This window comes from Zootoca vivipara, chromosome 6 (assembly GCF_963506605.1).
Source record: "Zootoca vivipara chromosome 6, rZooViv1.1, whole genome shotgun sequence".
In the NCBI taxonomy this organism is placed as follows: domain Eukaryota; kingdom Metazoa; phylum Chordata; class Lepidosauria; order Squamata; family Lacertidae; genus Zootoca; species Zootoca vivipara.
In genome coordinates, this window is record NC_083281.1 from 49,463,921 (window position 1) to 49,487,127 (window position 23,207).

The window sequence follows — 23,207 nt, forward strand, 5'->3', positions numbered from 1 at the left end:
AAAACAGTTAAAAACATTTAAAGATGATTAAAATTAAAATTAAAATTAACAGTAAAACACACCAACATCTATGTGACTGGATACATCAGGCACCATTTGGGTGGCCTCAAGCTGTGAAGCGGCTTATAAATCTGTAAAATGAAACCCTACACCAGGCGATATCTCTGCAGTCATTCAGCCATTCTTTCATAACTTTCCATGAAGGAGAGTTTTTGTTTGCCCTGAAGCCTGACCCTTGGCGTCTGCTCTCTCATATTATGGAGACGGTGGTGGGATTAAGGTTCTGGTGATGGGGGATATGACAAGAACAAAGTGACTGAACACTAATATGCAAATCGTGGCATTACAAAATCAGTTTGGGAGATAGGTGGGGTGCGCGCACACACACACACACACACACACACACACACACACACACAGCGCCTTCTGGAGAAGGCTTCCCAAGCTAAGCATGCTTTTTAGAAATTTCACGGCATTTGTCTCTCCTTAGATATCCCCTAGGGAACTGCGTTGGCATGGAAACCGTGAGCTCTTATGAATGGTTGACTCTTTGCTTCTTTATACAGTCATCCGATTCTTTCCACTTTGCTCTCTAGAATGAGGCACATTGCTGTTTCTTTTTATTTCTTTTCTTTTCTTTTTTTGCAAACCTGGTATTTGAGAGGGGGTGGTTAAAAGCATAAATTTTATTTCTTAATTAATCAAATTTAATATAGGAAATTTAATATTCACCAATTCTCTTTTGTATCAAAAATCTGGCCTGAGCAATCACATACAGTTGTGACTGTGGTTTCAGAGGCTTCTGGGGGTTGTGCTAATGTAAAGTAGCCCTCACCCCACATTGTTGCTGACTGCAGAAGTATGGTCTAATAGCAATAGACCACCTTCCCATTCCCTGCCCAGCAGGGGCATAAGGATCAACAAATGGAACTTAGTTAGTTTTGCAACAGCCTGGTGATTATTTGATTGTGGTAACACAGAGGTGGGCTTTTTCACTGACAGCATCTGTGTTGCGGGATGCCCTACCTGCTGAAATATGAGAGGCTCCATCAGTATTGGCATTCTGCTTGTTCTTGAAGACACACCTCTTTAGACAAGCATTCCCCTGATCCACTTGAACCTCCTCTGTTAAATATTTTAATTGCAGTTTTAACAATTATGCTGTTTAGATTGGCTTGTTTATTGTACATTTTAATTATGGGTGTTTATTTTAATGTTTTGATTATTATTTTTATTGTGCATTTTAAATGTGTGTGGCTGTATTTTTTCTAATCCGTTTTATACTTGGAAACCGCTTAGAAGCCATTTCGGCCAAAGAACAGTTTTAAAATTATATATACTATACTATACTATACTATACTATACTATACTATACTATACTATACCCTGTTTCTCCTATTTTAAGATGTAGTCATAAAATAAGCCATAGCAGGATTTTTAAGCATTCAAGGAATATAAGCCATACCCCGAAAATAAGACATAGTGATAGGCGCAGCAGCAATGCCGGCCGCGGCAGGAGGAGGAGGAGGAACAAAATAAGACATCCCCTGAAAATAAGCCATAGTGTGCTTTTTGGAGGAAAAATAAATATAAGACGGTGTCTTATTTTCGGAGAAACACAGTACTATACTATACTATTATACAGTGGTACCTTGGGTTAAGAACTTAATTTGTTCTGGAGGTCTGTTCTTAACCTGAAACTGTTCTTAACCTGAGGTACCACTTTAGCTAATGGGGTCTCCCGCTGCCGCCATGCTGTCACCACACAATTTATGTTCTCATCCTGAAGCAAAGTTCTTAACCCGAGGTACTATTTCTGGGTTAGTGGAGTCTGTAACCTGAAGTGTCTGTAACCCGAGGTACCACTGTATTATATTACATTAATGGGGCTTTTGATGGTTCAAGGTATTTCACATATGTTATCTCATAGTCATAGTCCTGTGAGGTAGGTCCACCCCCCCCGCCATATTCTCCACTCCCTGCTCTATTCAAGCCCAAATATGTGTTACTGTAATATATATAAAAATCCATGTTCTTCTCCTGTCTTCACCTCCTCCGTTTCCTTTTCCTTTTTTGTGTCAGTTTAGATTTGAAACCCCTTGGGGCCACGTAAGGGAGAAATGGGCTGTTGTCTTCATGGCCTGCATGGAGACTCCCCGGAGGCACCCTCTTTGCATATTTATGCTTGAACTTTAGGTCTGATCCTCCAGGGCACTTCTTTTGCTGCCTGCTGGATCAGGACAAAGGCCTATCTAGTCCAGCACCTTATTTCACATAGTGGCCAAGCAGGTGCCAATCGGAAGCCTGCAATCAGGGCATGGTCCCAATTTCCCCCTCTCCCACGCATATTCTCCAGCAACTGGTATTCAAAAAACACTACTGCTCTTATTTTAATCTTTGCTGGAAGCCGCCCAGAGTGGCTGGGGAGGCCCAGCCCAATGGGCGGCGTACAAATAATAAATTATTATTATTATTATTATTATTATTATTATTATTATTATTATTAAGCAGTGTGAATTCTTTCCCCTACAATTCTGAGATGAGGCTGGGAGACATCTACATGAAGAACACAATAGCAGGCTCTTCTTCTTGTGTTGTTAATGTTATTGTGTTTTTAAGGTAGATGTTTTTTGCACCTGAATCCTGCTTGCAGGCTTCCCACAAACATCTGGTTTGTCAGGGTGAGAACGGGATGTAGGGCCTCCCCAGCCACTCTGGGCGGCTTCCAACAAAGATTAAAATAAGAACAGTAGTGTGCCTTTGAATACCTGGAGAATATGACCTTGCTCGCTTGCTTACTTACTTACTTTATTTATTATTTATTTATAGTTGCTTGCTGCAATTTCATTTATTTATTTTGCCTCAAAGCGACATGCAATTTGAAGGGGAAAGCATGCAATACCATATTAAAACGCATTCGAAAGATTGACAACTTTATTGAATAAAAGAGCTACCTGGCTGCATGTAAATGAATACCTTCCTTAGTCACCCTCCTCTAATTGCTAAGCAGTTTGAATGACAAGTATGTGCAAATGAGATCAATGTGATTAAGGTGTGAGCAATGAAGGCAAATCAATATTTGAAGGGCAAACATGGAGGATAAGGTGGCTGAGGCTGCCCTAATAGCATGTTCTGGAGGCAGAAGGCAAGCACCTTTTGACAACCTAAGTGCACATAGGGTGGGTTAATGACTGATTTGAGGACTGGGGTGTGTGTGTGTGTTGTTGATGGGTGTTCATTTTAATCATTTGTTCAAGGAGGGTGAGGGTGGAACCCTTTTCAGCCCAAGGACAGCATCACCTTGTGAGCAACCTTCTGCAGTGCCTATGTTCAAAGGCACATTTTAGCCAGGCACAAGCACTCAAGGATGGTACAAAGCAGGGGCCAGTAAAGAGTGTGTTTGCTAGAGAGGCAGTGTGGTTCTAAGGGCCACATCAGGGCAGTCTCGAGCAGGTTGCACGCCCTGGCGCTGAGGGGCGGAGATCGCTCCGGCGCCCCCGCCCTCGCAGGGCGCAGCATGGCTTCCGCGCAGCTTCCCAGCGCCCCGCGCCACCGGGACTCTACCTAGAGCCGGCCCTGGGCCACATAGTGAGGCCTGGAGGGCCACATTCAACCCCCTGGCCTGGAGGTTCCCTATTCCTGCCTTGGAACCATAGGGTAGTATTCAACAGAATTTATTCGGGATAGACCCATGGAAATTAAAGGTTATGACTAGGTAAACTCCATTAATTTCAATGGGTGTGCTTTGAGGAAATCTTCATTTTTTCCTGCTTTATTGCTGTTGCCATTTTTTTTAAAAAAACACACACCTGTTGAGCTATTGTTTTAAATTATATTGTTAGCTACATTGGACTTGTTGAGGAACAGTAAATGTTTGCATGCTTAAAATAAACAATTTATCTGGGGAGAAATTTGGATGAGGAGTATTTTGGAAGCTCTTAGTTCCACCTACCATATCTCCTCTTTCAGAGAGTGGTGGGAGGGCGGAGACCTAATGCTGTGCAGTGACAAAATGGGATTTAATAAAAGGTTGCACAGGAAATAAAGGAAATAAGATTATACTAATTCAAACACTGCATAAAGAATGGACCTGCTGCCTTAATTCAGGCAATTTGAATTATTAATGATTCTTTTTTCTTTCTTTCTTTCCTCCCTGAATACTCTGTGAATGTTCCCTTGGTAAGACTTCCTCGATGCCTGGATTAGGAAATTGGGGAAATCAGTTTTCTAAAAGGTCAAATGCTAACAGCGAGCAAGATTTGTTCTTTCACACATGGCCTGGTTTCCTTCACTAGCAGAAGCTGGAAATCATAACCTCGCACGTTCTGTACGGAGAACAAGGGAAAGAATAAGCACCCAACGTCCGTGAGCTACCTTTTTCTGGGCAGAATGCAATCCTGTAAAATGCAAGGCACTTTCCCCTGAGGGTCAGATTGGCTAATGAAAACCACATATCTTAAAATACAATTCACAAGCAATAGGAGATGAAATACTACAACAGAAAGCTTTTTTTAAAAAAAAATGCATTCAAAAGCAGGAGCTAGGCATCATTCCCTGCCCGAGTAAGATCTACAAACTTGGGGCAACACAGGGAGGCCACTGAAAATGGCATCCCCCGCAATGGTTTCTCTCCATGTCATTGTGACATCATCATAGTGCGCCTTCGTCCAAAGCCTTGCTCTCTGGTGTTGCCTGAAGGGCCTTCCCTTGCTGGAAGGCTTCAAAGAGAAAGGAGGCAGGCATCTGTTGGGTGTTTCCCATATCTCCTGGATGAGGTCCTTTTCAGCTCAAGGGCCACATTCCCTTTGGGAAAATTTCCCAGAGCCACATGCCAGTGGTGGGTGGGGCCAGAGGCAAAAGTGGGTGGAGCAACACGTGTACATTTGACCTACGGCACACACAAGCACACGCCTCACTATTCACCATCCTGACTCGCAAGAGGCATTACCAGAGCTCAAGCCAAGGAAAAAGACTTGGGATTTGAAGCAGGGCCAGTGAGGGGTGTGGCCTGGGAAGAGTTCTGAGGGCCAGATAGAGAAGCATTGAGGGCCGCAATCAACCTGTGACCTGAGGTTCCCCATCCCTGCTATAGGGGTTGGGCTAGGTACAAAGTCCCTTAGAATTTCCCCCCTGTAATTCCCAAACCAGAGCCAATGTTGTAGATTTGAGGCAGGAACACTGGTACCATGTTCCCGTGACGTGAGTCACCTTCACATATTAACTGTATAAAGAGGGTCCATGAAATTACCTAAAGAGAAATACGTTTTCCTGAGTCATTGAGATTTCATGCCCTACTGACCTCCTCCTATACCACTAACGGGGCCAATACAAGGGCATAAAATGGACCCAATTTAGACATAGAAAATGGCAACATTCAGAATCCAGAGGGATAAAATTTCAGTCACCCAGGATACTCTGCAGTTGGCCTCACAGTCATCAAATTCTGACCAAAAATATTTTCAAGGAAGTGTCTACAGTAAAAGCTGTTGAATTTGAATTTATCAGCAAGTTTGATTTGATTGCTTAGAGCTCAGTCTAAACCAAAGTTTCCTTTCCCACTACAGGTGTGAAATTACTAGTTAGATTTTGTAGTTCCCAACACTGCAAATGGTCACTGTGCTTATCTTGGTTTCCTTTGACTTTCCATAGAAACACGACAGCTTTTGTGCCGGACCACTTCAGCATGGGGGTGAGAGTGGAACTGCACAACCTGAATGCTCCCCTGAAAAATAATAGCCACCTGGACAGACAAAATTAGTATCCCAGGCATAGCTGCCAAGTTTTCCCTTTTCTCGCGAGGAAGCCTATTCAGCATAATGGAAAATCCCTTTTAAAAAGGGATAACTTGGCAGCTATGATCCCAGGTATGTAAGTTCTAAGGTGAACTTAACTCCCTAAACAGTAGTTGTAATAATAATTAATAATGATTAGCCTGAAGCTCCATGTCATTTCTTCTAGGCTGTTGTAGATCATTTCTAAGGCTACATTTTGAAATTCTGATAAACTATAGAAACAAGTGACTCACCTGAAAAAAACCTGCTACTGTCTTGGGCTCCCTGTTTCAAGATTCCATCCAGCCTTTTCTTCTGTAACGTAAGCTTGTTAAAGTCGGGTTCCTTTCCTGAAATGAAATGAATATGATTCAATGTTACCTGTTAAGATTTAGGAATGAGCAAGACGTCTCTCTCCCTCTCTGAGTTATGATCATGCAGGATTATATCCCAGCGTGAAATGTAAAATCATTATGTGCTTCTTTGTGAGACCTTTTGTTATCCATGGCTGTATTTCTTTCTCTGCCTGAAAAAAATAATGCCTGTGTAACTTGCAGTTTTCATTTTATTTTGAACGCTGTCTCAGCCACATTTCAGTTATTTCTGGAAAACATTGCTAAAATTGTGCATCACTGTTTGTGTTGTTTGGTTTTTCCAATGCTGATTTAATATGCGAGTCTGATTCATATGGGCCAATCTGACATGCGTGGAATCAAGGGGCACACAAGGAGGGAGGAAGAGAGAGAGGAAAAGGAAGGAAGGGAGGAAGATTCCACAAGGGATTTCTAAGAAAAAATTGCCTGCAGTGGACAGAAATTAAATAGCCAAGTTCAAAATAAATGCCTTTGACCTATCAAAACCAGAGCATAAAGTTTCTATGATTTATTTTATGAGTTTGTTAAATGATACAAGGATGAAATAATATGTTCCAACTCAAAAAGATAATGCAGAGCTAGAAAAGGACACCCATGTGCCTTATGGCTGGTCAGCGTATCTGTCCATAGGCTGCACCAGATTTGGATGGAACACTCCCTAGGGATCAGGGATAAATTGGAGTCAGTTCACATTTAAAGGCAAAGCTACCCAATCTGCATTGAAATATAAACCTATCTAATTCACACTTTCCAAAACAATGGGAACCAAAACACAGCCAGCCTTTCCAATTCACACTTCTCCAAATTTTGAATGTGTACAGAAATGCATTATATTAGGCTAAAGTGCACATAAAATATCATGGAAAATGACATGGTATTAGGCAAATTTGCTTTGCAAAATATGTATATTAGACAAGATTACATTTAAAATGTGCATAGGAGGAGAAATTTGCACTTAAATGCTGGTGTGTTTTCATGAGAACTTGAAAAAAATGCAAACTGATCTAGAAATCTGGAGAAGTGAAGATTGGGAAAGTAAGAAACTGGGAGAAGTTGGCTCACCCTTCCTGGTGGATACCATTGCAGGCCAGCACTCCCCCTGCCCTTCGCAATCCAATGAGGGAGGCCCCAATCCCTATGCCAAACCTCTTACATCTATGGTCAATAAAAGTTGTGCCCTGATTTGACCCAAACACTAGTGTCATGTCTCATTACTCATGGAATTTTGGCAGCCCGTAGGGTGGGGAGACGCCTGGGCATGCAGACCACAATTGACAGGTTCACCCACCCTTGCTCTCCACATTCTCATGCAGGAGTCCCCACTCCCAAATCCTACCTTTATGATCACCTACTCCATGCTCCCTTTTGTAAACTAGATTGAACTGGGGACTTTCTGCAGGTAAACCATATGCTCTGCCACCTAGCCATGTCGTCATTGTATGGGGAGTGAAATCAGCAAGAGAAAATTTAGCAACACACATGTTAATAGGGGAACAATGAGGGGGTGTGTGTTGTAGTTTAAAAATGAGTTTGTTTATTTTTCATCGGCACAAAAAAGAACAAGACTCAGTGAACCCATAGTCTCTGCTGGGGGGAGTCTAAGAGTAGGGGATGTAGATGAAATAGTAAAATAACTTGGGAAACGATGATGAAGAAGATTACTATTGAAATATATTTAAAAGACTGATGATGTGACATTTTAATAAAATATTAAACTTGCATTTTTTTAAAGAATTCATAGGCTATTCAATATAACTGTGCACTATTGCAGTGTTGTATAACATTCTACTAAACAGCTCTGCATATTATTAGGAACAATGAATATATTTTATATTTTATTGTAAATAGGGAATATGCATTCTTAAGTGATTCTGATGACATATACACCAATACATAAACTCATACATAGTTCCCTGGCCTCAACCACAGGGGAATCTTTCCTGCCCACTTTCTCCCAGTTAAAATATACCAGTGCTCCATCCTTGGTTTCATCGATGGGTGTGGAGTTACAGTACATCGCTTCCATTTTCTAATTCTTATATGGCTATGGGCTACAAGGGAGCAGAACCCCCAGGACTGGCTAAGTGTTAAAGTTTCCCTCCATGGACCAGGTAGAATCAAATCCAAGTTATGAGGCAGTAAGGACTGTAAACAGATATTCCCCCTGTTGGTCCAGCAGCAAGAATTGCTATTGATTTTTGTTTTGTTTTGTTTTGTTTTAGATGAAGAAACTATGTTGACGTGTGAAAATACTTCCCCCTCCCTCCGGTGAATAGTTTCTGTCAAGCTGCTGGAAGTTCACTGCACAATTGCCAAGGCTGGTGTCTTTCAGAGGAAATGAGCACCAGAAGTCTTCGTGAAAAGCTACATTTGCACATTTACAGATTGCGATGAGGATGGAAATTGGCTGCAGTCAGCAAGGGAGAATCAAGCTACAGTACATATAGCAGAAGTCACTCACAGCCCCTCCAAGTGTTTCTGCCTAGACTCTTTCAAGTATCTGAGAAAAAAGGCTGCCAAAGCATTTCACTCCAAGTACAGGCACACAAACATAGCAGGCCTGAAATCAGGACTTGAATGTAGGAAGCTGCCTTATACTATTGTCCCATCTAGCTCAGTACTGTTTACACTGACTGGCAGGGCTCCCCCAGGTTTTTGACAAGGGATCTCTCCCAGACCTACCTGGAGATACCAGGGATCAAACTTGGGATCTCCTGCATACAAAGCAGATGCTCTCCCATGGAGCTACTGTACATGATTTGAACACTCCTATAGTAGCAATAACCAGAGAGGAATGTAGGAGCTGCTAGGCAGAGAGACATGATTCTGCCTGAGATTGTCCAGGTTCCTCAGCTGGGCATTTGCCAGGCAACAAGATACGGGGGTGGGTGGAGATTTTGTGGGGGTTTTCTTGATGAAATCGTTCCATGCCTCACAGGACATTTCAAAGCAAGGGCACACATTCATACACAAGCAGTGAAAAGCTGGAGAATGTAATTTAGTTCTCAAGAGAAAATGCCCTGAATTTCCCAAAGCCTTACTGTATTTGCGAAAGCAAACTACACACCCTTGATTTTTCATTGGATTAATACCGGAGATTGCAAAAGAAACAGCACCCTTGCTTTTGGGGGGGGGATGGCATTCCAGAAGACTGTAGGTCTCATGGACTTTTTGTCATCAGAACATATACTGAGTCAGTATATGGATAATATACTGGTCAATCTGGATAATATTGGATAATACTGGATAATATTGTCAACAATGATGGGCAGTGGTTCTCTAGGGCTTCTCAGCCCAACCTAGAGAGAACCTGCAACCTTTCACTTGCAAAGCATGTGCTCTTCCACTCAGCTACAGCCCTTCCCCAGCTCTGTCCCACCATCTTTCAAGTTGGTTTCACTAAGGATTTTAGTGATCCTGTGGTTAAGCTTTCCACATTCAAGTGATAAGACTATGGACTCTAATGGAGTGGCTGAGTGAGGGAAGGATTCACACCCAGTGCAGACCCCGAATATTCCTTCCCCGAGGCATGTGAGCCTGTGGAACCCCGGTAGTTCATCCTATGCCTGAAAAGATCACATTGACATCGTCTTCTGGTTCTCAAGCTCCACCCCAGAAACCATGACCAAGCCACTATAATAATTATAATAATTTATTATTTATACCCCATCCATCTGGCTGGGCTTCCCCAGCCACTCTGGGCAGCTCCCAACAGAATATTAAAAACACAACAAAACATCACACATTAAAAACTTCCCTAAACAGGGCTGCCTTCAGATGTCTTCTAAGAGTCAGATAGTTGTTTATTTCCTAGACATCTGATGGGAGGGTGTTCCACAGAATGCTGGACCACAGAAAGCTGGACCACAGTGTCCGGGCTGAACGATGAGGGTGGAGATGCTCCTCCTACTATTTCCCTCCTCAATACAATCAAAGCCACTGCTGTTTTTTTTAAAAAAAACTTCTTTAAATACAAGATGGTTCTGCTTGTGGGGGCAGAGATGCGGCCTATTCAAATTCAGGCTGCTGCTGAAGCAACATCTTAGATTATTGTGCTGATATGTCAGCACACAGCCTCAATGAATTCCACACTGCTGTTGAAGCAACATCCAAGGCTATCCTGCTCATGTGTTAGCAACCATCCTGATCTCCCATGGAGCTGCCCAAGGTGCTGTTCATGCCTGAGCACTTACAGGTGCCTGCCTCTGCTTGGAACAAGCCTCCTTCTTGGAAATGAACTCCCTTGGCTCCTGATTCAACCTCCTGCTTAGGTTTCCATACAAACTGCCCATGCTCACGGGCTGGGCCAAGATAAAGATATTCTGGGGCGTGCCAGAGAGCAGTTTTATTCTCCACGTGATAAGATTGAAGATTTAAGATAATCTTTATTGTCATTGCCCCCCTGCGGGAACAACGAAATTACTCGGCTGCTCCATCCACTCAGATAAGGCACTCCACATAAATTTAAAATAACTACAAAACATTAATTAAACAATACAATACGAAATGGCAAGTAAAAATAAGATGACTTCAAAGTCCAGACTTTCCATTTAAGGCCGAAATTGCTCTAGAGAAGAAACTGTTCTTGATGAAGATGAAGGCATTCTTTGTACAACTGGGTCAAAACAAAAACATTTCCCCTCCCTGCTTCAAATGTGTAGGAAGGATTCCTGTAACCTACTGCTCACAATATTTTTGAGGAGCTAGCTGGATGTGTGACCCATCCTTGCCCAGTTCCAATTCATTTCAAAGTGTTTGGTCTGGTCATCTATCTAGAAAGGAGTGTTGTGATTAAGATGGGGACAACACTTAAATTCAGAGAGCACGATCAAGGTACTAGCTCTTCTCAGCAGAGCCCCATTGAAAAACACACTTTCGGTGCTTAACTTTGGCTCAGTCACACCCAGGTAGCCTAATACTGTACGTTTATTTTTATTTTATTTTTAAAGATAATTTTTATTAAATTTTCCAGATAAACAAAACCAAACAACAACAAAAACTTTTTTTTTAACATTTTATCTTATATTCACCTATCTCAGTTCATTTTGCTCTGCCGAGCTTTGACTTCCCTCCCTCTCATCATTCGGTTCCCCCCCCCCTTATCTTGCAGTTCCTTTTAGTCTATCTAGTTAAAACCAATTTATTTCAGTCCTGCAAGTGTCTTTAAACTTCTACAGTTCTTCTCCATATAATCCAAGAATTTACTCTATTCCTTTTGTCTCTCCCTGGTTTCAGATCCTGCAGGTCAACTTTGCTAACTCTGCATGGTCAATCATTTTCGTCTGCCACTCCTCAATCATCGGTGTCTCTTGTAGTTTCCATTTTTGGGCTAATAAAGTCCTAGCCGCAGTTGTAGCGTACATAAATAGTCTCTGATCTCCCTTTGTTATTTCCTCTCCATCAGTCCCAATAGAAAAGCCTCAGGTTTTTTGGGAAAGGGATACCTAATAGCCTAATACGTTTAAAGAAAAGTTATTCACATTGTTAAATGAAATATAATTTTGATTATTTTTTCCTGTTTCCCAAAGCACCAAACCAGGATCCAAAACAAATCCTGTGGTCAGTGCACTGCAGGGCATATATGCTCATGTACTTCAGCTCAAAGAGTCCATCCTTTCCTGTGATTTGCTCACTGTTTCCTCTGTGGAGCAGAGTTTGCACAGTTTAAGTTACCCGTACATGAAGGTCATTGCCCTAACAGGACACAGCAAGAGAGGCCACTCTTTGTACATTTCCACTGCGTTCTAAATATATATATATATATATATAATAACCCCAAAAGACACATTTGAGAAGCAAAACGCTGTAGCTGGGTAGTCAAATATTTGCATTTTAAAGTTTTTCTCCCTACCCCTAAATTTAGCAACCGGAATGTGCAAGCAGATAAATAAAACAGTGCTCTCCTCAGTAAAAATGAAGGAGGCAGCAGTCTCGAGAAATGGGAGGATATGCCAATGGGAGATGTTTAGCAAAAAGTCTCTGCCAATATCAAGCCACAAGCAAATGGGCTCTAGTTGGTAGCACCTCCTTTATAAGAAGAGTTCCAAATGCAGCTGGTGTTCCGTTTAGATCTTGTAAAACCCCTATTCTAAAATAGCTGCACCGATTGCCAGTTTGTTTCTAGGCCCAATTCAAGGTGCTCACATTAGTATTCAAACCCCAAACAACTTAGGCTCCAAAGAGCTGAAAAACTGCCTCCTTCCCTACAGACCCCCTCAGGTGCAAGGACTGCCAGAGGGGGCCCTCTTAGCTGTTCCATTGTCCATTGTCAGACTAGAGGTCCATCTAGCTCAGTATTGTCTACACTGACTGGCAGCTGCTCTCCATGGTTTCAGGCAGGGGTCTCTTTTAACCTTGTCTGGAGATCCTGGGGACTGAATCTGGGAGCTTTTGCACACAAGGTATGGACTCTTATCACTAAGCTAAAAGAAACACATCCGCCCCTTTCAGCATCTGCCCTGACAACACAGTTAAACTTGTGGTGGGTGGAAACCACTCAGATAAATTTGGAATTTGCTTGGCGATTACGAGCCAAAAGTTCACATCTTTTCTGAGAGCTATCTCCAGCTGTGTAGTGTTGTGAGACTCATTTTGCTCTTAGTTGTTGTTGCTGAAACACCTCAATTTTCCAATGAAAATATATAGGGATATGGGAGGAGGAGGAGGAGGAGAGAGAGACAGTTACCTAAGTCCTGGACAGTAATTGCAGGTGAAACAGACCCCGATCTCTCCCACAGATGTTTTTTTCTCTCTCTCTCCAAGGAACTGCGCACTCTCTGAACTACTGATACAGGACACAGCTCAGGACACTGCTCAGGAAAGGCTTCTGAGCCTTGGGAGTTAGAGAGCTGAGCACATTTCCCTGGAGCATGAAGGTATATAAGCTTTAGGGGCCTTTTTCACAGGTGTGTATGAGCAACAACTGTACAGTACTTCATGTCCAGGTCTTGGACAATAAATAAATGAAATCTTAAGGGACACCTGAAAAGTCATTGCTGGCATACGTTGCAGAAACATGTTTTTGAAAAGTTCAAGCCAGACAAGAACTTTGTGGGGAATAAATGCTTGATTCATAATACATTGGAACATTATGAGTTGGACAAATCTGTACTCTGGACCAAGTAATTACAAACATTAGTGGTGAACACCCACCCACTCAGAGGGATGGGTGAATCTGCCCATGTTGGTTTTTCTAAACCCAAAAAATGGGGGTTCTAATTTTTCCAGTCTTATGTTTAGTTCTCCATAATTCCATAATTCATTCTTTTAGTGCAAATTTCTCCCAATATACACATTTTTTATGTGCACCTTTGTCCGACATACACACTTTGGCAAAGCAATTTCCTAAATAAAATTCATTTGGAATATGTTGTTTTCACAAATGTATGCATTTACGGTATTTTATTTTATTGCATTGCATTTTAATGCAAAAATTGCCAAAGTGCAACATTCAAAGGATGATTTTGATTCCATTTGTATATTGGTTCGGAAAGTGTGAATTAAGAAAGTTTGCCTCTAAATAAGAACGGAATAAGATCTCTCTCCCATCCCAACCTATCAAAGGAGGTATTGGGGATTTGGGGGATTGGCAAACTCAAATAAATTTTGGGTGAGGGTAGGCTTCCCTTTAGGACGCCGGTGGCGCTGTGGTCTAAACCACTGAGCCTAGAGCTTGCCAATCAGAAGGTCGGCAGTTCAAATCCCTGCGACGGGGTGAGCTCCCGTTGCTCGGTCCCAGCTCCTGCCAACCTAGCAGTTCGAAAGCATGTCAAAGTGCAAGTAGATAAATAGGTATCGCTCCGGCGGGAAGGTAAACGGCATTTCCATGTGCTGCTCTGGTTCGCCAGAAGCGGCTTAGTCATGCTGAGCACATGACCCGGAAAAACTGTCTGCGGACAAATGCCAGCTCCCTCGGCTAGTACAGCGAGATGAGCGCCACAACCCCAGAATCGTTCACAACTGGACTTGGTAAAGGTAAAGGTCAGGGGTCCTTTACCTTTAAGGCTTCCCTTAAACATAAAATGGCTTTTTTGTTTTTCATTTTGCATGGGGTGGGATAAAATAAAAGCTTTGGCACCACTTCAGGCACCAGCTTGGCTGCCCTCAGTAGCCCTGTTGTGTTTCTTTTGTAATTTGGAAGAGAATGCTCCATGAAATGACACTGTGCTGTTATATAGCATTTGCTGCCTCCATTGGCAGTTGTTTTTTAAAAAATAAACACCCTCAAACACTTTGTCTTTAAGGTAAATCCACCACCTCCACATGTCTCTTCTTTAAGGTAAATCTACCTCCCTGAAAAATCTTAGATTGCATCACGCTAAAGTTATGGAGGAGTCTCGGTCAGATATTGGAGTCCATTAACCCAGGGTTGAATTCTAGTCCTACTCAGAGCAGACAACATTGAAGTTTATGGTCAGGACCAACTTAGTTCCATCAAGAGCAATGAGTCTACTCTGAAAAGCACTTAGCTGACTAGAACCCCCAGGCTCCAATACGGTCCCTATGGGGACAATCTTTTAAAACAAGCATGCTGCAGTTGATACAATGCCAGACAATGACTGAGGAGACCCAGGTTCAAATCATGAAGATATAACATTCTCTAGGTCAGGTGTAGCCAATGTAGCATCCTCCAGATGTTTTGGACTACAACTCCCAGCAGCCTCAGCCAGCATGGTCAATAGGCAGAGATGGCTGAAGTTGCAGCCCACATAGAGGGCCCCAGACTGGCTACCCACACACTAGGTGCTCCTTAGGCAAGTCACCATCTTTAGGATAGTTGTGAGGATCATATAGGAGGGGAAGAGCCATGTCTGCCATCCTGAGCTCCTGAGGGGGAAGGGTGGTTTATATATAAATACATTATTAAATATTGGAAGCATCTTAGGTATGGTCTAAGACCCTTATGCTACTAGAGTAGGGCAGGCTTGCTTTCGCAAATTGCATTATAGATGCAGCAAAAAGGCTGACAGAAGGTGGTTCTTTCTATTTTTGATGGCCACTAGGGATGTTGGAGAATTCCATTAGAAATGAAAATGGGAGTGGAAAATGCTGCAATTTGCATGTTTGTTGGAGGTTAGGAATGGAAATCATGGTAGCGAATGCAAAACAGTATTTGCTATCATTTCTTTAGTCTGCAAATGCTCATTAAATAGGGTGGTTGTTTTTTGGCATTGTTTTTAATGTTTCTCTTCTATGGAGATGCATTGAAATCAATTATGTTATTGATTACATAATTAATTTAGTGAGTATCAGTCATAGTGGATTGCAAGATGAACAACACGGGTTTTAGTGGAAGCTGAATTATGGCAGAGCAGAGGCAGCACTGAATGTGACAAGCCCAGAACAGGACCGAAATGGCCATCTACGGATTAGGGGTGGACTAGATGGCCCTTGAAGTCCCTTCTGACACTTTGATTACATAAAAGTACAGTCTACTAACCAACAGCTTTCTCCAGTGCTTTGCATCACATTAAGATTTACAAGCTCTTCATCTCCACAAGTCTCACTGAACTTTTTCTTTGAAGGAAACATGCATGACATCAAGCTGTTTACAATCAATCAAGGTGGGGCTTTTAGGATAGGAGGAGGGGCCTGAATCTACCTCTATACTTTTGAAAAATGTCAGCAGAGGCATTTCTGTCATCAGTTTCCTGCCAAGACTAATAACAAAGAGGTCCATATTTTCTGCAACAGTTTAAATATGTGTACGCTCTCCTAGGCTTTATTCTCAGAACTTTTAAGGCCTGATTTTCTTCTTGGTACTCTTACATGCAGGGCAGAAATACGGCTGCAAATAAACCCTCCTTTGGCATAATTATGGTGCGCAGCCCTGGTGCTTGAGTCATATGCCCTCTGAATGAAAAAAAATATATATCAGCATGCAAAATTGCTATGAAATTTTACCAGTCTAGCAATGAAGCCGTCCTTCCCTGTACCTCAATAATAATTTTAGCAATCCAAGTCACTTAAAACCTGCTTCCAAGCTGAGAGCATATTGTGTGTTTTTTCCTGGGTAAGCAGAATCTCCTATGACTGCAATTCAATAAGTTATATCCCAGAAACAGTCATCAAATTCATGTCGCTATTCATTCTTGAACAGGGCAGGAGCCTTTAAATCTATCATCAAGAGAACAGGGAAGTAGAATGGCTTGTTCTTCTCAAAGAAGCAAAATAATGGGGCCCAAGAAAAATGCATGAAAAGTGCAATTGCAGCCTAAATGAACACATTCAGCGCAAGCTGAAAGGGAACCTCTTAGGAAATAACAATAGACCTGCTTGGCTGGTAAAATACATCATTAAGTTGCACAAAACTAAGGTCGCTTCTTTGTCTTCAGTAAAGACATAGGCATTTTGGAAGGAAAGGTTTCTCTTGATGCATAATTTGCTGGATGCATATAGTACTGGAATTGGAGCAGAGAGACCCAAGTTCTAACCATGAACTCACAACAGTATGAGTGCATCTTATGTGCAGGTTTGGTTCCAAGGGGGCATATAGAAATATACAGAATATACGTATATACAGAATATATGTATACAGAAAAATGTGCATGCTCAAACTGCCCCCTTGTAGCCACCACCATGCAAGCACCCCTTGCCTTATGGAGCCGGCGTACTAAGAGGGCCTTGTCCGGCAAGAAAGGCAGACAGCTTGAAAACTTTTTCTGTGCTGAGAATGCCTGGTGCAATAAGACACCTGGTGCCAGCAGTTCCCATGGGAACTCACACAGTCCGAGATCTCGCAAGAGCATCCCTGAGCTCACATGCCAAGTAGGTATTTTCTCCTAAGCAAGGCAAAGAGCTTAAAAGCCCTTTCCACGCCAAGAAAACCTGGAGCAAAATGAGCTTTTAACCTCTCTTATAAGCTTGCTTATAACTTGTTAAATTTCAGCCAGTCTTCAACCGTGCATGGTTGAAATCGTGGAAGTTAAATGCGCATAAGCTGCAATTGTACTACATTTTGTCTTGGCTACAGTGCAAGACGGATGTCAAGGCATCATTTGGCACCAGCTGAGGACCTCCAGACCAGCAGTGGGCGCACTGACAGGTCACCACTTGAAATGGCTTGTCCACTTGCCTCTGGCTCTGGCCCAGAGTGGAGGAGCAAACAAACAACAATGGCGGGGAGGACCTGGACCTGCCTATTTCCACATTGGCACTGTCCGGCATGCAAGCAACAGTGAGGCAAGTCAGCAGCAGGGAATGGGGACACTGAGGTGGAAGACTCATGGAGAGAGGGGACCTACATGGATGGTGTCTTTCCCAAGAACCCCTCAAAACCTGGATTTGCTGCTACTAGGGTAAAAACAAATTCAAGCACTATTCTCCTGCGAATTTCCTTTCAGTCACTGAATATTCAACCCAGTGATTCAACCCAGATAACCTAGTTGATCTATCGTAGGAACATCACAGGAGCGTCGACAGGTGGCAGAGATTCATATATCAAACTTTTATAAAAATTTAAAATTTGTAACATTTTAACTGCAATTTTACTATGTAGATATCCATTCTATAAACTGTACTGTATAATTCTCTCGCTGGTCTTTGACCGTATTAAAGATTTATTATAACCCAGTGATAGAACTTTGCAATCAGAAGGTCTCAGGTTCATTCGTCTGCATCTTCTGGTAAGTCTCGGGAAACCTCCTGGACAGCCACTGCTAGTCAGTGTAGACAGTAGTGGGCTACATGGACCAACCTCTCACATCTTTTCTCTCCCCTCCCCCCCCCCGTCCTTCCAGCTCTCACTCCATTCCAGCTATCTCTTCTTCATTCTCTGCTAAGCCTGATGCTATGTTTCTCTACCCTTCTTTCTTCCTCTGTGCTCTGTTGTTCTTTGTAAAGCACCTTGTACACAGATAGAGCAACAGCAGGCAGCCAGACACACGAATATGCTGCTACTTTAGTCCATTGGTTCAAGAGACACCACAACCATCCTTATGAGAACTGATGAATGGGAACAAGATGCCCCTTGCTTGCCTAGGTAGTAGATGGGGAGGTTGTGCACAGAAACTACTGGTGTTTCTGTGGCATTTACAGCCTACTGTATAATGGCAAGAGCCACATAGATTCATAGAGCTGGAAGGGATCCTGAGGATCATCTTAGTCCAGGAATATGCAGCTGTCCCTTGTGGGAATTGAACCTTCAACCTTGCCATTACCAGCCCCACACTCTAATCAACTGAGCTATCCAGCTGATTGTGCTGCTCTACCTAGTTTTGGGCAGGCCACACCCATTACTGCCATTGGGCCCCCAAAAGGCTGTTCTAAAGGGAATTCAGCCTTTGGGCTGAAACAGGTCTCCCATGCCAGCCTTAAACAGTTGGGCAGGTTCTGTCATGTTATGCGCTGTGTACAATGCTCAAATCTTCAGGTGCTCAAATTTATTTCTTCCTCAATTAAGCACCCAGCCTGTCCATTAATTGCTCAACATTGCACCCTCTGTTCTAATATCAAAAGCACTGCTTGGAAGAGGGCATCTGAGCAGCACAAGCTCCATCGCGTGGGTTTTGTCAGCAACACGCACTGCTGCTTTGCTGTAGGATGCTAATTGGAGAATGTTCCTTTTTCATCCCTTGCGTTGACTAGGAGACATTTATGGGTGGTAGAATCTGGGAGAGCTTCCCAAACTACTGAATGAAAAAGGATGGCTTTGCTGTGTTCCCAACAGTGTTCTCTATTCAAATTAAATTAAAGGAAGAAATTAAGTTTTCTTCTACCGTATTGCTTGGCTAGGTTCCTAATTATTAGAAAAGAGACAGAGAGGAAACAGACCTCGCACTGCCTATATCTTAGCTAAGCTGCTCACAGCTGGAAAATGATAACATATCTCAGTGAATTTGGTTTAAAAATAGTACAGTCGGAAGGGAAGGGAAGGGAAGCATCCATATTGTTATTCTTTAAAAACTATGTTCAACATCCTTGTATTATTTAACTTTGTATTATTCAAGGGGACAACATAAAGTTCATTCTTGCTTCTGAAGAAAAGTCAGGCACCTAAGAATAGCTAGGAACATCCAGGAGCTCAAAGAACTTCCTACCTGTTGGTTTGTCCAGGGATGTCCCCTGCATGGACACAAAAGGTGTAATGAAGGAGGGGGAGCAGCGACCCCCAACTCAGAAAGTTCATTAGGCTGTGAAATCTGTCCATTTCAGTTTCACTTAGAGTGCCTTCAAATGTAGGGAATATTGTGACAATTGCCCTGGCTGTCATGCTAGTGCTTCTGTCCTGTTTTCTAATGCCCATTTCATACTGGGGCAGCTAGTGCTTTTTGGGGGGGGGGGTACGCAGGGGTACGCATACCCCTAAACATTTTGTGAATCTTTGCACTTTTATCCATTTACTGAATTTTTTCACCCAATTTGAACTATAAAATTGTGATTTTATTGAAACAAAATGAGAGTACCCCTAAACATTTTTTGGGGGGAAAGCATGGGGTACCTGTTGTGTTATGTACAACATTTTATTCACACAAGTGGGCGTGCTGTGACACAACAACAAACATCATCGGACCAGGTTGCTACTCCCCCACCCTTTCCACACATGAGTGCCTCTGTTCCCCCATGAAAACTGCAGGAGGTGAGTATATGCCCCAGTATACCGCCCCCAATTTCAATTTTCTGGGTTAATGGGATTGCAAACAGGGTTTTTTTTCTGTTAGCAATTAACACGAAAGCTAATCTAATCTAGAAACCGTACATTTGGTAAAACACTGCACCAATAATCATGAATCACACATTTGATAATGCGGGTTCTCCATTATAGAGAGCACGATTTGCAGTGGGGGCTAGCAAACCACGCCTGTGACAAAGGTGGGGGCATGAGTGGCCACCGTTTGATTGGATATGGGCTGTTGTTGGGCATAATCGTATGTATCAATTTAGTAAGTCAAGCCCCTGGGGTATAAATACTTAAATGCTTGGTTTTTTCCTTCTCTTTGGCTGCGTTTCTGATCCCCACCCTCCCTCCGCTGTTTTTAGGCCTCTGTGTTGACATTGCTATGACTTTTTGGTCACCTGTATTCAGGGGCCGGTAGGAATTTTTCCCATTTGGCTGATTGGCTGGTGCCATCTGGGTTTTCCCTACTGCATAGCAAATAGTCACAACTTGTAAGGTTGGCGGTTAGGCATTGGTTATTTTGGTTGTATTAAAGGGTCTTATTGATTAAGTTGGCCCCAAGTTTATGCCTGCGTGGTTGGGGAAATCCCGGTCAGGAATACAGGGGCTCTATGCTGTGTCCGTAACCCCAAGGTAGGGGGCCAGGACGGCATATTGATGCCTCTGGGAGCCTGAAAGGAGAGGGGAGAGTTCAGTGCACCCGGGTCCCAGTCTCTCCCTGTTGGATTTCCCCGTGTTGACAAGGCAAGTTATTATTATTATCATTTCTGTCCTTAGGTGACAGTTGAGAACCAATGCCTATGCAACCACTCACGTTGTTTTGGATTTAATAAAGTTGTGGCCAAATTCATGCCAAAAACCATTAAACTTAAATCCTGTCTACGTTGTGATTTATTTAGGGGTGGTTTGGGAACCTCCACATGCAAACACTGCACAACAAGAATCTAGAAATCGTACTTAAGACCACAGCTACCGTAGGCAGCCTTTTGGCAGGGTTGTATCAATGCACACACTGGTAACACAGAGGAGGAATGACGGATGAACTGAAGCAACTGAAAGCTGCAGTAAGCAGTGTGTGGTCTAATGCTGGAATTAATATGAGAAATTCCAGTTAAACTGGACGCTCAGGAGAATCAGAACTCAGAGCAGAACAAACCGATGCATCTGGGAAAATCTGTATATCTCTAAGCCATTTTTTGTTTTTTTTAATGACCAATATATTAAGGGGCACCAATGAGGTATCAGCTGCCCCCAGAGAGCTGCACATCTCAAGTCCTCAAAGGATGTTCAGGTGCAACAAATTGGTCACTTTCCCATGTGCTCATTCCAAAGTCTGTTCTGTTTTGCATCTGTATTAATTTTTGAGGGAGGTTTTTTTTGTTTTTTACAATAAACTTTATGAAATAAATAATTTTTTTAAAAAAAATCTGGTTGAAAATTTGTACTTAAATGTGAATTTAAATGCATGCACAAAACTCTTCTTGAAACATATTTTTCCTCAAATCACTCACTTCCAAAAGTACTATTTCAGCCCACAATAAAATACTTTTCAATGCATTTTGGAGCCACGGCCTGCAGAGAAGTGCAAAATCTTAAGAACGACTTATGGCCCGATCAGCATGGGAGATCAGTTCATTTTGGAATGTGATAAGATCAAATTCCTCAAGCATCACTAAGAGGCAGTTCTGGCATCGGATGGGGTCAACGGCCCTGGGTGGCAAACAGTCTTATGCGAGGCAGGGGGTGGCATACCTGAAAAAACAGCTTCGCAAAAAAAAAAAAACAACCCACAACCCACCCATTTTTCATTGCTGATCTCCTGGAATAAATTATCTCCTTTCACCAGCAATCGCAGCATCAAGAAAGCAATTGCCCAGGAGTGTTATCGCCAGCAAAACCTGCTTGCTGAAGGAGAAGGGTGGTGGAATATAAGCAACGCTCCCATTTAGACATGTGCTATATTTAGATTTCCATTTTCAAGCCTCAGACAATCTCCTGTTCTCCCCCTCCTCTTTCTCCCTTCATGGGTACAGCAAAGCTTTTAAACAGTACTGCAAAGTAAAAATAAAAATAAAAAGTGTTGAAAAATAAAACATCACCCTGAGAGACAAGTGGCTCCGATCTCTGAATCCTCCCTCCCCCAGTGCTTTGTGCAGAAGAAGTATTGCTCTCTACAGATTAATAATGAATCTGTTACTAACAACTCTTTTCCCATCTGAGGACCAGATGCCCAGGGGCTGCATGTCAGGGATTGGTGGAGCCACAGACAAAAGTGGGTGAAGCAACTGTTGTGGCTCTTACGGTAGCTTCGTGCAGCAGGCTGCATCCCAACCTCGCAAAAGTCAGAAGTTTCTGCACAGAGACAGACCTCTCGCCATCTTCCATCGAGACAAGGAAGGGGCAATATCTCACATTCTAGGACAGCAATCAAAAGCTCCTTGAGGGTGGCATGGAGCAGGCCTCTGAGGGGTGTGGTCTGGGGAGAGGGACAGATAGAAATGCATTGATTAGGGTTGCCAGACTCCATACAGTGGTACCTCAGTTTATGAACACAATTGGTTCCGGAAGTCTACTTTTCCATTGAAAGTAATGGAAAGTGAATTAATCCGTTCCAGATGGGTCCGCGGCGTTCGTAAACCGAAAATTCGTAAACCGAGGTGTTCATAAACCGAGGTTCCACTGTAGAGGACAGGACTTCTGTGCCTTTAATTGCCCTGCTCTCTTTTGAGTCTGGAAACCTTAAAGAGAAACCAGCAGACCCTTTGCTTGGAAATTAAAGAAAGGGTCTCCTGGTTTCTCTTTAAGGTTTCCAGACTCAAAAGAGAGCAAGGCAATTAAAGGCACAGAAGTCCTGTCCACTACTGAGTCTGGCAACCCTAGCATTGATATGTGTGGGGAATGGCCACCCGACATGGTTTTTTCTGTGGCAGCCGTGAATTTCTGTCTAGCATCATCCCTGTATAGCAGGGACCTCCCCCCAAACTTTGGCCCTCCAGATGTTTTGGACTACAATACCCATCATCCCTGACCACTGGTCCTCTTAGCTAGGGATCATGGGAGTTGTAGGCCAAAACATCTGGAGGGCCGCAGTTTGGGGATGGCTGCTGTATAGCTTCCACCATACGCTGATGAAACACCTCTTTACCCCGGCCTTTGACACCTCAGATATGTGGGGGTTATTAAGGCTCAATCTATTATATCAACACATTTAAATATTGCTGTTTTATATTGTAATCCACCCTGGGATCTTATGGTGAAAGGTGGGTAAGAAATCCATCACCAGCATGGGAATTACCAGACATAGTGAATTTGGAGATGAAAGTCCACCTCAAAGCTGAAAGTACTACAAGTGGTGTCAATTGTAGTGCCTAAAATGGTCGAAAATTAATCAAAAGTCTCATTGTCACAGCTTTATTACAAGGGTAGGAAACCCTTTTCAACACAAAG

General features: G+C 42.8%; 1 protein-coding gene across 1 annotated transcript in view; it reads right to left on the reverse strand.

Annotated features, from left to right (window-relative positions):
- Positions 1 to 23,207, reverse strand: part of SMPD3 (sphingomyelin phosphodiesterase 3) — a 130,672-nt gene that overhangs the window by 78,996 nt on the left and 28,469 nt on the right. Inside the window, exon 2 of the mRNA XM_035120570.2 lies at positions 6,026 to 6,121. The gene's annotated coding sequence lies outside the window, so the exon portion shown is untranslated. The remainder of the gene's footprint in view (positions 1 to 6,025; positions 6,122 to 23,207) is intronic.